General features: G+C 47.3%; 1 protein-coding gene across 1 annotated transcript in view; it reads left to right on the top strand.

Moving 5' to 3' along the window:
- Positions 1-4,039: 4,039 nt before the first annotated feature.
- Rph3al (rabphilin 3A like (without C2 domains)) overlaps positions 4,040-11,748 on the top strand; it is a 98,600-nt gene continuing 90,891 nt past the window's right edge. Inside the window, 2 exon segments of the mRNA XM_004635476.2 lie at positions 4,040-4,180; positions 10,346-10,475. The gene's annotated coding sequence lies outside the window, so the exon portion shown is untranslated.

Below are 11,748 nucleotides of genomic sequence, written 5' to 3'. Positions count from 1 at the left end.
TATATATTTTTTTCAAGTACTGGTGTTCAATTGGGACCTTGTGCTTGCCATGCAGCCATTTATGCCACTGAGCTATATCCACAGCCCAAAATAATTTGACTTAAAGAAATATTCCAGAGAATTCCTGTAGCCTTCGTTCAGCAACTCTTGTTGTCACAACCCCTCCTTGTTCTCTTTTTCATGAGCTTCACATTTTTTAAGAGAACTGCTTTAGACAGCTCTCTCTGTCCATTTGAGTTTGATGTTTTCTCATGATTAGGTTGGGTTGATGTGTTTTTGACAAGAGACCTACTGAGGCCATGTTGGGTCTCTTGTTTCCTTTGTAATTAATCAGTGTCCTGGGGCAACACTTTGAGATGAGGCACATGTCCTGCTGCTTCTCCAGCTCTGCTTCTCCAGTTCTCGCCTACACCCCTCAGTGCGTCTTGCCCATTACGGTTACTTCTGTAGCATTTTAGTGATTTTTCTGTTTCTTCTACTCCTTCTATATTTATTAATTGGGACTCTTCTGTAAGAGAAAGTTCCTCTCCTCTGTATTCACTAATTCACATATCATAAAGACTAGATATCTACTATCATTTATGGGTTAAAATCCAATTTGATTATAATTTATACTGTCATTCAGAGCCTTCCAGTTTTAGCCATAGAGCTCATTATGAAAGGTTGTTATGAAAGTCTTCAACCGTTATAGAAAAGAACCCCTGTCATCCTTTCACCTAGATTCTAGTAATTCTTAGTGTTTAACTGTATTTGCTCTTTCCTTCTCCCCCCTTCGTCGTCCTCCTCCTCCCTCCTCGTCTCATAGAGTGTTTTCACAAATGGACCATCTGTTTGTTTGTTTGTTTGTTTTAATCAGGGTTAATTTGCAGTTCATCTGTCCCCAGCCTGTTAGGCATTGAAAGCAAGTGGCCCCTTTCTGCCCCCTGAGACTGGATCTGGCTACTCTGCTTAGAGTCCAGGTTCATTCTTCCTTGTACTGCGAATTTGTTCTCTTTTGTTTTCTTTTTTTTTAGTGTATTTAATTCAGGGTCTCACTATACAGATCAGACTCCTAGTGATCCTCCTGTTTTCAGCCTCCCAAGCCCTGGGATTACAGGTGTGCACCACCATGCCCAATCTTAGTCCCTGGCTCAATGTGCCTTGGGGGTGGGGCTGGCATGGCATGCAGGGGATCGGACCCTGGTCCCAGCACCTGGCTTTAGTGCACTGAGCTATCTGTTCAGTCCTGCATGTTTGTTTTCTAGACAGCTTTATTAAGGTACAATTCACATGGTTTTTAGCATAGTTGAATCCATTACCATAGTCAGTTTTAGGACATTTTACACCACCAAGAGAACTACGCATCCTTGTGATCCTCCTGCTGCAGCCTCCTAGGGTGCTTAGAGTCGTAGGCATGTGCCACCACGCGTAGGTCTTTGTTTCATTGCATAGCCAAATAATGTGCCGATGTGTGATCACACCACATTTTGTTCATCCGCTCATAGTTGATGGGCATTTGAGTTGTTTGCACATTTTGGTTATTGCAAATAGTGCTACAGTGAACATTTGTGTACAAGTTTTTGTTTGAACACCTGCTTTCAATTCTTTTGGTTGTACCTAGGAGAGGAATTGTTGGATCATATGATAATTCTATATCTAACTTTCTGAGGAAGTCTCAAACCATTTCCTTTTTTTTTTTTTTGCAGAACCAGAGATTGAACTCAGGCCTTTGTGCTTGCCAGGCAAGCACTTATTCTACTGAGCCATCTCCCTGGCCCCCATTTCCTACATTTTACATTCCCACCAACACTATGCAAAGGTTTTGTTTTCTCTGAAATCCTCGTCAATACCTGTTATTGTCCACTTGTTTGATTATAGCGGTATGAAATAATGTCCCATACTGGGCGGCCTGACTTGCATTTCCCTGGCAGCTAATGATGTTGAGTATCTGCGTTTGCTATTTAGGGCATTCATATTTCTCCATTGGGCTAGTTTTGATCTCATTGTGTAGCCCATACTGAGTGCTAGGATTACAGGCATGCACCACCATCCTGGCTCGTTGTTCATTTTTAAACTGAATTTTTTGTCATTTTTGTTATTAAGTTGTAAGAGTCGCTTATATATTGTAAATAGTAGACCCTTATTAGATAGTTTGCAAATATTCTCTCCCATGTTATGGGTTATCTTTTTCTTGTCTTAATGTTGTCCTTTGATACACAAAATGTTTTAATTTTGGTAAAGTCCAGTTTATCTGAGTTTTTTCTTTTGTTGCATATGTTTTTGGTAGCACCTGAGAAATCCTTGCCCAATCTGAAGTCATGAAGACTTACCTGTCTCTATATTTTCTTCTAAGTTTTATAGGTTTAGCTCTTAGGCTTAGATCTTTGAAGTATTTTGAATTAACTTTTATAATTGCTTAACATAAGGGTCCAGCTTCAGTCTTTGTGTGTGGCTTCCCAGCTGTCCAGCACCACTGGTTGGAGAGACTTTCCCATGGAGTGGTCTTGCACTCATGTTGAAAATCAGCTGACTGCAGTCATAGGGGTTTAATTCTGTGTTCTCAGTTCTGTTCCTGCACTCTGTGTTTTGAATACCATCTGGCTGTGAGGTGTGTCCTGCTCGCAGGGAACATTTGGTCCAGTTGGAGATGTCAAACATCTTCACAAACCACCAGAACATAGAATTGCTTGGAAGAGGTAAAACTGATGTTAATAAAGATGTCACAAGGGAGCATGTCTTGAGGCTGGGGCAGAGGCTGTGGACATGTGGGGGGTGGGCTCAGGCAGGGGATTTATACCAAGCGTTTCTGTCTGGTGACACATTTTGCAAGGCAGGAAGGAGCCTGAGAATGGCCATGGGCTCCCAGGTGAGAACCCTGGGCTTGGTTTGAAACTACTGGAGAAGAGCAGGGGCTTTGGAGGGCCCTTAGGTGGCCAGTCAGTCAGAAAATGACAGGGAATCCTTAGAATCCCAGGCAGGCTCAGGTCTTGTGAGCCCCTGGGTTGGCAGTGGGCAGGGTGGGAGCAGGGGCCAACTTTGAAGAAGGCCCCAGGACTTGGCAGAGATTGCTCCCTTTGTGCCTCTTCACTTTGTGGGTTGGAGGTGGAAGTAAGACGAGAGCAACCCTGGCCCTGCCCCTCTAATTCCTGGGATGCTGCACCCACCTACCTCCTCTGTAGAACCTTCTCGGGCACTCTGACTTTCTCAGAGCTCCTGCTTGACTCAGTTTGTATGAGCTCCTGGCACACTCCTGAGTTTTGGGTGCATGGGAGTTGCTTGGAGAATACTCTTTGGTTTATTGTTTTTATTGGGCACCACCAGTTGCAGCAGGTGGCATCTGCTGGAGGCAGAGAAGGTGAAAGAGAGACCAGGGGTTCAGCCCAGCTCAGTTGGACCAAACTGGGTGTCAGGTGCCAGCCATGTCTCATTGAGCAAGTAGCTGCACCTCTCAAGGGCTGGTATCCTCTTCTCTGAAAGGGGAAGGTGATCATGTCATCCCATTGGGCTTGTGGTGAGTTCCGGCTGGTTAGCCATGGCAAGCACCTGCGGTAGGTAGCACCTGTAAGCCCAGCTGCTTTCCTTTTCCCAGTGTGGCAGCCTCCAGGGTCAGGCTGAGCATGTGCAAATGTGTAGGGCATTTTTAAATTTGTGGGCTCCTCTTTAAGGCTTTGCCAAAATGCCATTGTTTGTTTGGTTGTTTGTTCTCCCTGCCCATCTTCTCAGTATCCAGCCCTGTTTTGGGGTAGCCTCCAGTCTGAGTCTGGTCTGCTTTTGTTGCCCAAGCCCTTGGCAACTCACACCATGGTCCTCTGTGATGGGCATTCCCACTTATGTGGGGTCTCAGCCTCTGCCAGGGGCATGGAGCGTGTGCAGAGAAGCGGACAGCTGGTTCCTAGGCAGTGTGGTGCTTAACCTTGGAGCTGGAACAGAGAAACATCTGTTTGTGTTTCCATGAACAAGCGGGGACAGCTGGCCCGCAGATAGTAGTCTGGGTCAGCTGGGGTTGCCTTGGCTGCGAGCTTTAAGCAAACGCCCAGGGCCAGGGTCTGGGCAGAAGAAGGATGGAGAAGTGGCTGGCAGGGCCAGAGAAGAGCCACCAGGGAGCAGCTGTCTGAGGAAGGTGACACTGAGGGAAGCTGCTCCCAGGGACCCAAAGAACCACTGTGTCAGCTAGCCTGAGGATTGGGACTTATCCTAGCAGGTAAGGGTAGGGTGGGCCAGATTTTCCAGGGTCTTCTCTGCTTTATAGAGAGGTTTTCTTAGGCTCTTTCAATAAGCAGCACCCAGATGTGAGGAAAAGTCAGATTTCCTTGGCAAAAATTCTATTTGCCTGGGACTTACCAGACCCACATAAATCACACAAATGGAAGCAGGTTATATTTCTATATTAGAAGAAAAATAGCATCAACGTCCCTCACTGCACGTCTCAAGCCAGGCACCCTTTAGGAGGAGTTGGGCATTTTCTGAGCAGAGACTTGTGTACGCTGATGACTTATTATTCCTGCAACTGTTGAGCTAAGTTCTAATTGTAGTTCCTCCTCCTCCTCCTCCTCGTCCTCCTCGTCCTCGTCCTCCTCCTCCTCCTCCTCTTCCTCTTCCTTCTCTTTTTGTGCTGGGTATCCCTTCTTTTTTTTTTTTTTTTTTTTTTTCTTTTTTGACAGTCTGGTGAAATAATGGGTTTAAGTACACACAGAATTCAGAGGAAACTAATTGTATTCATATTACCTTACAGTTATCAGGATGTTTTTGTAAAGGCTTCTAATCTAGTAGTCTGTGTGCTTCTTTGTTGATCCATTAAGACAGCAGCCTTGCAGTAGGTCTAATTATGATTGCAGTTTCAAAGTAGCAGCAAACAAATATTTCAAGATATGTGCAACTCTGTTCTGTGAAGGAAAAATGTCTGCAATCCCACTGATGACTATGGCACAGGTAGAGAGTGATGATATGATTGACATGTTGCCTGTACCTATGATGAAAGGAAATTTTTAAAAATTTCATTTACAGGTTAATGAGAACACTTTTTTCCCCCTCGTTCAAGTTCATAGGTCCTTTGTTAAAAACCCCCAAGACAAGCAGTGACCAAAGCAGGCTGTTTTCCTGATTATTCTTTTTGTATATATGACATATCCCTGTCACGGTCCTGCATGCGTCAGGAACTCCAGGGGCATTTTAGACCAGCTTACACATCTGTGCTCACAGACTGATGTAGCTATTGAGCTAAATTCTAATTCTAGCCCTGGGCTAGGGCTCTGCATCCTGGATCCTATGGGATGAGTTGAATAGTTTCCCCCAAAAAGATTATGTTCAAGTTCTGACTTCTAGAAACTCAAAACGTGGTCTTATTTGGCAGTAGGGTCACTGTAGATAGCCTTAGTTAAGAAGAGACCGTTCTGCAGTTGGGTGGGCTCTTAATCCTATTGGATGCATGACCTTCAAAGAGGACAGAGGCAGAAGAAAGATAGCCCGAGAGGCAGGAGGGCCCTGCGGTGATGAGGACAGAGGCTGGAGGCAGAGAGGTGTGAGCCGAGGAGTGCCAAGCATTGCCAGCAGGCACTTGATGCCAGCAGAGAGGCGAGGAACTCATCCTTCCCTTCATCCTTCAGAGAGAGCTGAACCCTGCTGGCACCTGAGCTCTGACCTTCCAGACCCCAGAACTGTTTTAACTCCCCCAGTGTGCAGTACCTAGTGGCATCCAACCTAGGAGACAGATAACTGCATGGGGCGGGGGGCACAGAGCTCTGCTAAAGGGCAAGAAGCCAGCTGTCGAGGCTCCCCTCCTTCCTGTGCCTTCGCATGGTGACTTTTGCCCAGGGAGTGTGGTTGCCCCAGAGTTGCTGCCTTCAGTGCTCTGATTGCCTTGATTCGGGAGTGTTACCTGCTCAGTGTCAGGCCTTTCAGAAACGACAAAAGCAAGCTGCACCTCTGGGGATGCACAGGCAGAACAAGGAGCTTTGAGGGAGAGGGAACATGGGATATTTTGCATCTCATTTTGGAGTAGAGGCTTTGCATAACATTTTGCCCTGGAAAAGAGAAAATGGTTTCAAGTTAAGGCAAAGAGAAAGGCAGTGATTTTGAGTCTGTTGGAATGGGTATTTTAAATCACTAAACATTCTGGAGGATTTTCTTTTATGGATTAGGAAAAAAAAAAGCCTATAGCATTAGATGAGAATTTCTGTGTGTGAACACGTGAAACTTATGGGAGTACAAAGAAAATCAACCCACGATTGGCCCCAAGCAGGAGCCAGAGCTGCAGGAACATGCCTAGTGCATAGTCAGTACTCAGTGTGTGTTCAGTGAACAGATAGTGCAGCGAAACCGAAAGCTGCTAGTTCTTGCCCTGATGAGGACAATAATCTCTTAGCTCTGTGACTAAGGAGGAAGGCACAATGGCGTGGATCACGTGGTGTCCAGAGTTGATCATGCCTCAAAGGGCAGAGGCAACAAAGTTTACAGGAGTCTTGCAGGGCCTCAATAGCCCACCTAAGAGGAGGAATCTGAGTGGGCCAGAAAGACAGGTTGTGTGCCCTCATCTGTTTATTGCCAACTCATCTTTTGAGGATGATTAGAGAAGTTGGGTTCACCCATGATCCCACACCCTGCTCAGACACATTGCTTTGCTTTTGCCACATCAGTATGTGATGGAGACATTGGGCCATCTCCGTGTGGACTGTGTGCTTCCACTTCTTGTACCTGATCTTGCTGTGAGCATCCTTTTCCTGGTCTTTTTCTTTTCTTTCTTTTTGTTTTTGTTTTTGTTTTTTAGATATTGACCCTGACATTGTACTGTTGTCAACCATTCCTACCATCAGAGTCCTTTCTTGATGCCCCATAGTTTTAGTTGGTGTAAACCACTTTGCCGAGTGGTCCTAAGACAGGACAGGCAAGGCCCATTCAGAGGATGGTGTGGGAGGAGGATGGTTGAGGAGGTGGGGTCACACTGTTGGGCCTTGAATTCAACACTGAGGAGACTGCACCTTATTCTGTAGGCTGTGGCAAAAGTTAGTATTTGTTTCTCGCAAGTGTTCTGTACCATGTTCTGGGCACTGTGCTAGGCCAGAGACCCCAAGAAGGGCCTATCCCTAGAGCTATGGTCTTTATAGGGACAGCAGAACCAAAAATCCCCTGGGATATGGCGTGGAATTGGGGGAGCGAGGTGAGGCCAGTCCAAGTGGTGGCTGAATGGGAAGGAGCTAGGAAATTCTCAGAGGAGGTGATTCTAGTTATCTGTAGAGGGTCAGTAGAAAGAAAAGCCATTATAGACGAGTAGGTGCAGGGGACACAACTGAGTGCCAGTGGCATGTCCGGGCCCCCGTGACTGAGCCTGGGTTTTGCAGAGGGATGTGGTAGCAGGTGAGACTGGAATGATGGGTTGGATCAGATCCTGGACAGCCTTGAGCACACCTTGGGTATTCCCCTGTGGTAGTGGGGAGCCATTGATGGCATTGATGGAGGAATCACATGGTTTGCTTAAACTGTAAAGAGAAACTCTGCCTGCCTATGAAGAGGGGTGAGGGTGAGCCCTCAGAGGTCCAAAAGTCCACTAGGAAGCTTTTTCCACATTCTCACAGTTTGGGCAAGGCAGTGAGAATCAGAGGTGAGAGGAGGAGAGAAGAGTCACCCTAAGGAGGCATATCTAGCAGGATGCATGATGACAGAGCAGTTTTAGGGATGTTTGTCAGGCCCTGGCTTCCCTACAGCTCCTGTCTCATCTCCCAAATCCTCTCAGGTTCTGCCTGGTGCATAATGAGCCCGAGACCCTTCCAAGTGAGTGGTCCCTTCATTTCAGACAGGCCTTGGAGGCTTCCTGTCTGGATCTTTCATCCTCCTAGGTGCCTGACAAGTAGGGGAAATGTTGACATCTGAGCTCACCTTATCTCTGAGCTATCATCCTGTTTCCCGTATCATAGTAACAGAACAGATGTCAGGGCCTGTTGCTAAGGGTTCCCTGGAATATTAATACTTGGGTGTAGAGCAGAGGGCTCTTGCATGGTGCCTTTGAGGCTTCAGGAAGCACAGCCTGGTGGCAAGTATTGTTTTATAGTTGTTCCAGTTTTTACTGCCTCCCCTACACCCCCATCTCCTCCCCAATCATCTTGATTTTGCACAGTGAAATGTCTTGGGACGGCAAACTCGGTAGTAGCAAATGTGCAACCTGCCTCCCTCCCATAGCGGGGCAGACAGGACTGAGGGATGGCTGCTTCCCTTCCTACAGAGGCAGGACCTGGGCAGGACTCCTTGGCTACGCAGCTCTGGGACTGACTCACATTTGGCACTTGGGATGAAATCTCTTTTCCAGCTCCAAGAAGCCACCTGGGGAGGTCACAAAACCCTCGCTGGCCCCTTCCCCTCCTCTGGCCCATGGTGGGAAAGGGAGGGGAGCTCTTTTCTGGTTTCTTATGTTTCCTGTTTGCCTCCAGCGTCTGAACTCTGAAAAGTTCTGGAAAGGAATTGGCCTGGTCAATTGAGGTCAGCATAGGGATTTTATTTGCCAGATACCATTGTATCGGTAGTTTATTGCCACAACAATGTTGTGTAATAGCTGTGTCCAAACCTGGGGGTTTACAGCAACCATTTGTCACCATGACTCAGCCTATGGGTGGGCATCCATTGCCGCTGGATGGGACATGTATTTCATTTCTGAATCTTGATTCAGGAGCTCAGAGCGCTCTCTCTCGCGCGCTCTCTCGTTCTCTCGCTCTCTCGCTCTCTCACTCTCGCTTTCTCGCTCTCTCGCTCTGTCTCTTTCTGTCTCTGTCTCTCTCTGTTAGGACCCACAGGTCCTGCATTGCCAGTGCCTGTGTCTGTGGTTGCATGTGGGTGTGTCCTGCCAGCACTTGGTTTCCTTCCACCCTTTCATTTGCCTGTTTTTCCTACTCTTGTCCCTGTATCATTTCTTCTTTGGTCTGTCCTGGATACCCACATTCAGACCTGGGCCTGGGGATGTGTTTGTGTATGGGTCTCTCGCAGGGTCACACTCATGACTCCAAGACAGAGCCCTGGACAAGCCCCTAGCTGGTCTTGGTTGGTTGAGATGGCTGCCTGCTCTCACTGTGCTCTGACCCTACAGAGTAGGGAGGCTCGTTCATTCAGGCCACAGCCCAAGGAGTCTGTAGCCTCAGGTGTATCTGTGAAAGGGTCCTTGAAATGAAACCAGAAGGCAAAAATACCACAGTCTGAGGGTAGGGAGATGGTGCCACCAGGGAAAAGGGCTGAGCCGTAGGTGCTGCCCTTTGGGAAGCCGCCTCGTCTGCATCTCAGCCCCAGTGTCAGGGCAGAGGCTCCGTAAGTGTGTGCCGTGCTTCCCTAAGGACAAGTTGTTTTATCCTCTGGTGCCTGTTTCAGAATCTGGTGCAAGTCAAAGAGTTGCAGGCAGGTGATATTTTCACACTGTTTTAGTGATTGTAGGCTTGGAAGGTCAGGGGTCAAACAGCAGTTTTGCTGACATAATGACTACTTTTGTTGCTCTGTATCCTCACTGGACTATGCTGTCTCTCATAGCAAGCTCACCAGGACCCTGGAGCAAGGTCCTCCTCCCTTTTAGAAGAGAACCTTCTGTTAGTGTGCTATTATGTGACCACCCAGGCCACTATGCCAGTGTCACTCCAGGTCACTCCAGGTACCTATGCCAGTGCTGGCTTTATGGGCTCCGAGCCCATGAAGTCTGCTAAGGGGGTAGAAGTCTTCTTTTAAGGAGATGCCGATGTTCACATAGAGCCCTTTTTGGGGGTAAGCAACTAGGGCATTGTGTACATTGTTGAAACCACCTAGTAGGAGACCTACAGATAGATTTTTCTGTCTTTAAGTTCTGAGTTCAAAAATGCAAAATTTCCATTAGGTGAGCAGGACACAGCTGCCTCCTACAGATTTTTCGTGATGGACAATTCTAGACGCACTTTGGAGAGAGCGGGCAGGAGGCCTGCAGCTGACGGCTCTGAGTGGCTGTGAACATTACTGTGGAAAAGCTGACTCAAAAATACGTTTCCAAAAAATGCGCTCCTCTTTCCCTTTTGGGAACTTATCCTAAGGAAGTCATCAGAGATGGGCACAAAGATTTATCTCTTGTGCATTGCAGTGTTAAATAGAATAGAGCAAAATTGGAGACATTCTATGTGCCTCCACACAGAAAAATGGTAAAAATATTTTCACAGTAATGTTATAGTTGAGATCATATTTTTAAAGAATTTTAGCAGTATGGGAAAGAAAATACAGTGTAGTAGAAAACAAAGTAAACAATATAGGTACTGAACCAATTTTATGTAAAATCTGTAATAAGTACCTAGGAGAAATTAGAAGCAGCCCTGTTAAGAGTCTGATTATGTGTGGTTTGGGGAGAGCGAGGAGTTTAGGGTGTTTTTCTCTTTATAAGACACCGTCCACAGAGCCCAGGAGCCATCTGAGGTTGCATAAGGACCGTTGTTCCGTGGAGCTGGGTCTGCCCTGACTGCAGCATTTGCCTGCAGTGACAAACACCCAAACCAACAAGCTCTTGACTTCAGGTAAAGAATTGGATCTCTTTCTTTTTCTTTCTTTCTTTTTTTTTTTTTTTTTTTTTGGCAGAACCGGGGATTGAACTCAGATCCTTGAGTTTGCCAGTCAAGCGCTTATCCTACTGAGCCATCTCCCCGGCCCCTTGGATCTCTTTCTAAGGATGTGTTTATTTATTTTTTGGTACCAGGAATCAAATTCACAACCTCACACCTACCAGGCAGGCATTATGCCTTTGAGCTGTATCCTCAGTCCTGGTTCACAGTGTTGCCTGGGATTTAGGAACCTCTATCCTGTTGGACTTTTCTTGGGAAATCACTACCAGCCCCTCCTATTTCCTGTCCCCTGTACCCCTGTACTCCCCGTGCACTGCAGGCCCTCTTTCTGGCTGCCTGGCAGGCTGGTTTCTGATGGCCTCTGCTAGGCTTATGCCACCCAGCAGCGGCTGAGAGGACACCTGAAGGGCCTGGCTTCCCAGCAGAGCGCCTGTGGGTGTGTTGGCTCCTCTGTCAGAGCTCCCACCCCCATGTGGCTGACTAACAGGGGAGGGGCATCTTGAGGGATAAACTGCCTGTGACTCAACAAGTCACAATGTGCAGGTTAGAGCCCCACTCTGTCTGCTTCTTGTAGCTTTTGCTGGTTTGTTTTCTGTTTTTTCTGCTCCTCTGGGAAGAGCCATCTCTCTGAGGAAACAGTTCATTTTAGCACTGCACACCTACTTTGCAGCAGGCCTGCTGCTGGGATGGAGAAAGGAAGATGCAGCCTCCACTTCAGCTTAGTGGGAAGAGAAGACAGAAATGTCACATCTGTAGGATGACCTCTGGGCTGAGTCCTAGTGAAATGGGTCTGCCCTCCCCAGTACAGCCCTGGTCTCTGTTCATTGAACACACACAGCGCATGCTCGCTCTCTCTCTCTCTCTCTCTCTCTCTCTCTCTCTTTCTCTTTCTCTTTCTCTTTCTCTTTCTTTTCTCTTTCTCTCTCACACTCCAGCCTCTTTCCTGTCACAGCTAGGAGGACTTCAGAGACCCTGGGTGCCACCTCTCCTTGGCTTGTAGAGAAAGGGACTAGAGTTCTACCCAGCCATCCCCGTCTGCAGATCCTGCCTGTTTCCCTGCAGTTGCACCCTTCTGTCCTGAGCCAACAGGCTCACCTCCCTGATTTTGTTTTTAAAATTTTTTTTTATTTATTTGAGAGAGAGAGAGAGCGAGAGAGAGAGAGAGAGAGAGAGAGAGAGAGAGAGAGAGAGAGAGAGGTGTGTGTGGCCAGCTCAGCCCACCAGGGGG

The sequence above is a fragment of the Octodon degus genome, unplaced genomic scaffold (assembly GCF_000260255.1).
Source record: "Octodon degus isolate 3935 unplaced genomic scaffold, OctDeg1.0 scaffold00072, whole genome shotgun sequence".
Lineage (NCBI taxonomy): Eukaryota > Metazoa > Chordata > Mammalia > Rodentia > Octodontidae > Octodon > Octodon degus.
This window is presented reverse-complemented; position numbering and strand designations above follow the sequence as displayed.